The 4,604-nt window shown below is 40.7% G+C and overlaps 1 pseudogene; it reads right to left on the bottom strand.

The window, feature by feature from the left end:
• Positions 1 to 3,408: 3,408 nt before the first annotated feature.
• LOC102862012 lies at positions 3,409 to 4,280 on the bottom strand (annotated as a pseudogene).
• Positions 4,281 to 4,604: the final 324 nt, after the last annotated feature.

Here is a 4,604-nt window from a genome sequence, read left to right on the forward strand (position 1 = left end):
CAGAGGCAATGCGATTGGCACAGGATAGAGCAGGGTTTAGGGCTGTTGTACATAGGGTCGCTATGAGTCGCAAACGACTCGACGGCACATAACAACACAACAACAACAAACTCAAGAGATACTGGCCACAGAATAAGAAACTGGCAGTAGTTCAAGGTGTTTGGAATCACAGGAGCTCAGAATGGTTGTGACCTAAGCTATCATACCAAAGGCTAAATAAGGGGAGAGAGGTGTTTAATGGCATAGGTGGGAGTGGAAGGGTGGAGTTGGGAAAGGGGTGGGTCAAGACACATGCCAATGGCTAATAACAACACTGACTCTATTAGTTACTTCTATAATTGGGAAATGTCTTTCATCCACTCCTTTCTATAAAATGATTGTCAGATACAGTTCTAAATCTGAGCATTAAAATTAAGACAGACTAAGAAGAAGGATTGGCCATCCACTTCTGAAATGAAAGGACTTCGAAAACCCTATGTACAATTGAATAGTATACATAGGAATCAAATTTACATCTGTAGAAAGAATCAGTGGAGAAGCTGAATTTCAACTGTGAAAACTAGGCCAGGTACTGATTGTGGAACAGACCACCAAATATTCATATGCAAGTTCAAGCTGAAGTTGAAGAACATTAAATCAAATCCACAGGAACCCAATTTGACTTTGAGTCTATCCCATTCAAATTTCAAAATCATCTCAGGAACAGGTTTAAGGCCTTGGCAAAGATAAAATGATCTGTGGGAAGATAGCAAGAATATCATCCATAAAGAATGCAAAAGGTCATTACAAAGGCAGAGGAGGGAAAAAAGACCAAGAGAGATGTCAGAGGAAACTCTGAATATTTCACTAAAGTGCCTAGAAGCCAAAGCAAAGAGAAGAAATCAAGAAATTAAGGAGGTGAACAGAAGATTTCAAAGGGCAGCTAGGGAAGACAAAGCAAAGGATTATAATGAAATGTGCAAAGAGCTGGAGTCAGAAAATCAAAAGGGCTGAACTTGCTCAGCATTTCTTAAGATGAAGGAATTGAACAAACTCAAGGCTCAAGTTGCAATACTTAAGGATGCTTTGGACAAAATATTAAATGATCCAGGAAGCATTAAAAGAAGATGGAAGGAGTATCCAGAGTCACTGTACCAAAAGGAATTGGCTGACAGAATTTTATGAAACAGCATATGAGCAAGAGCTTGCGGTGATGAAGGAAGAAGCTCAAGCTGCTCTGAAAGATTTGGCAAGAAACAAGGCCTCAGAAATAGATGGCATACCAATTGACATATTTTGACAAACAGACCCTCCCCTGTAAGCACTCACCAAGTTGTTCCAAGAAAACTGTTGGACAACCAACTGGCCAACTGATTGGAAGAGATCTATATTTATTCCCATTCCAAAGAAAGGTGACCAGACAGAATGTGGAAATTATTGGACAATATCATTAATATCACATGCAAGCAAGATTCTGCTGAAGATGATACAAAAACGACTGGAGCAGCATATCAGCACAGAACTGGCAGATGTGCATGCTGGGTTAAGAAGAGGCCGTGGTATTAGGAATATTATAGCTAATGTTAGATGGATCTTGGGAACTGGCAGATGTGCAGGCTGGGTTTAGAAGAGGCCATGGTACTAGGGATATTACAGCTAAGGTTAGATGGGTCTTGGCTGAAAGCAGAGAGTACCAGAGGAATGTCTGTGTTTCATTGACTATGCAAAGGCATTTGACTGTGTGGATCACAACAAACTGTGGCTAACACTGAGAAGAAGGGGAATCCCAGAACACTTGCTCGTGCTTATACAAAACCTATACTTGGACCAGGAGGCAGTCATCAGAACAAAGTATAGAAACACTGTATGGGTCAAAACTGGGAAGGGTGTATGCCAAGGATATGTTATATATTTACACCTTTACAATCTATATGCAGAACAGATTATCCGGGAGGCTGAGTTCTATGAGGAGAAGTGTGTCATCAGAATTAGAAGAAGACTCATCAACAACCTGCGTTACACAGATGACAACCCTGCTTGCTGAAATTGAAGAGGACCTAAAGTGCTTGCTGCAGAAGGTCAAGGACTACAGCCTTCAGTACGGATTGAAGCTCAACATCAAGAAAACAAAGATTCTCACCACTGTGCGGATTGGCAGTATTATGATAGATGGTGAAGAAATTGAGAATCCTTACCTCCAAGAAGTAGCTTGGTTTCACCCTCACAAGAATGAACCTGTTTGTTCTCCTGGCAGTCCACAGTATATTCAGTACTCTTCCCCAGCACCACAGCTCAAAGGCTTCTATTCTCTTCCTATTATCCCTAGTAATTGTCCAGCTTTCTGACAATAGGAAGTAATTGCGAAGACTATGGCCTGGATGAGGTGCACCTTAGTCTCCAGACTGACCTCGTTGCTTTTCAGTACTCTGGGGAGGTCCCTGACTACAGACTTTCTCAGTGCAATTTGTCTTTTGATTTCCTGGCTGCTGGTACCAAGAGTGTTGATTGTGAAGCCAACCAAGCAAACTAAAACTATTAACAATCTCAATCTCTTCACCATGTGTCACACACAATCCTCCTCATAGAAGCCAGCCTCCAGGATAATCTGTTCTGCATATGGATTGAAAAGGTGTAAATATATAACATATCCTTGGCATACACCCTTCCCAGTTTTGACCCATACAGTGTTTCTATACTTTGTTCTGATGACTGTCCAAGTATAGGTTTTGCATCAGCATGATCAAGTGTTCTGGGATTCCCATTCTTCTCAGAGTTAGCCACAGTTTGTTGAGGTCCACACAGTCAAATTAATAGACATTCCTCTGGTACTCTCTGCTTTCAGCCAAGATCCATCTAACATTAGCTACAACATCCCTAGTATCACGGTCTCTTCTAAACACAGGCTGCACTTCTGTTGATGTGCTGTTCCAGTCATTTTTGGATAATCTTCAGCAGAATCTTGCTTGTATGTGATATTAATGATATTTTTCAATAATTTACACTCTGTCAGATCACCTTTCTTTGGAATGGGAACAAATATAGATCTCTTCCAGTCAGTTGGTCATGTGGTTGTCCTCCAGATTTCTTGGCACAACTTGGTGGTCACATCCAGGATGTTTCTTCCTGAAATTTTTCAGTGTCAATCAGTTCTTTCTGGTACAATGATTCTGTGTATTCTCTCCTCCTCCTCCTCCTTCTTCTTATTCTTCCCAAGAGTAAAGGGTTTTTATTAAAATAAAAAAGAGAAAATGCTTCTTAATATAAACAGTATTTGGCAAAAAAAATACAAACAGAGAACAGCATCGTATCCATAATGACATTATTATTTCACTTAAGACACAGAAATTAAGTTACTAAGAGATGCCAAGAGGAAAAGCATTCTTTGAAGAGCTATTCTGTTTACTAGGGAAAACTCTTTGTGGGCCATGGTCACAGTCCCATCATCTCCACTCTCTGTGTAAGCTCAGCTTCAGCAGGCTCCAATTCTCTCTTTGCTTCTTCAATTTTCACTTGAGCAAGTAATGGATTCGGCATTAGATCTAAGTAGGATCCCAATTTTTTTCTTCAAAGTTGTAGTCTGCCGTTTTAAGCTCTTTCAGTTTCTCCGAGAGAGCTACTAGTGACTGATGAGACAAAGAAGCGTCCATGCCCCTGGCTGAAAGTTGCTCCTCTGATGCTTTGATTCCACATCTGAACTCCTCGGATTTTGCTTTTAGGAAGTTCATGTTCTGGAGACGCTGGTCAGTTTTCACCTTTTCCCTAGACAGATGCTGCTTTGCTTTCTTGAGGTCCTCTTTTAGACATTTTTCTAATATTAGTGTTCCAGTCAGATTTTTTCAAGTTTTGATAATTCAGAGTTTATTTTTCCATTTTTTGATTTGATATGATAATGATTGGTGGTCAAATCATTCACTGCAGGAGTAAAACTAGTGAGGTGTCCTTTGTTTCAAGCACCACTGCAATTTCAATCCAAAGCATTCAGATACCGAGAACCAGCACTAGAGAGCTTGGTGGGGGAAAAACTCACACTCTCCATTAGAAGGTCTTGAAGATGCTTAGCTTCTGAGTCATACTTGCTTATTTTCTGTTTCAAATCCTCTATTACCAGGGAGACATACCTGTCCCGGGTCTTGTTCCGTTCTGACAGTTGATAGAGAATCTCTGTGGTCCGTGGGTTCACCTCATAATGTGGGATGGGATGATCTCCAAATATTTTTTTGCAACCACGCAGCAACCTGCACCCCTTTCTCCATATGACCTTCTTTCTCCAGCTGTGACCCCTTCTCCAGCGCCGCCGCCATAGTGGCAACTCCCGCCACCTCCATCTTCTTTTGATGTTTGCTGGGTCAGCCAACATATTACCCATAACATCTTCCAATATTGCAAACTCGAGGCTTACATACGTTTTTCAGTTCTTTTAGCTTGAGAAATGCAGGGCAAGTTCTTCTCTTTTTATTCTCTAATTGCAGCTCTCTGCATATTCCATCATAACTCTTTGTTTTGTCCTCTGGCCCTTTGAAATCTATTTAGCTCTTTTACTTTGGCATGTTTTCCTTTTGTTTTGACTTCTTGATGCTCTAGTGCAATTTTCAGACTCTCTTCTGACCATTTTGATTTTTTTCTTT

Source organism: Elephantulus edwardii, unplaced genomic scaffold (genome assembly GCF_000299155.1).
Source record: "Elephantulus edwardii isolate Elephantulus edwardi_28Jun2011 unplaced genomic scaffold, EleEdw1.0 scaffold00378, whole genome shotgun sequence".
Classification (NCBI taxonomy): domain Eukaryota; kingdom Metazoa; phylum Chordata; class Mammalia; order Macroscelidea; family Macroscelididae; genus Elephantulus; species Elephantulus edwardii.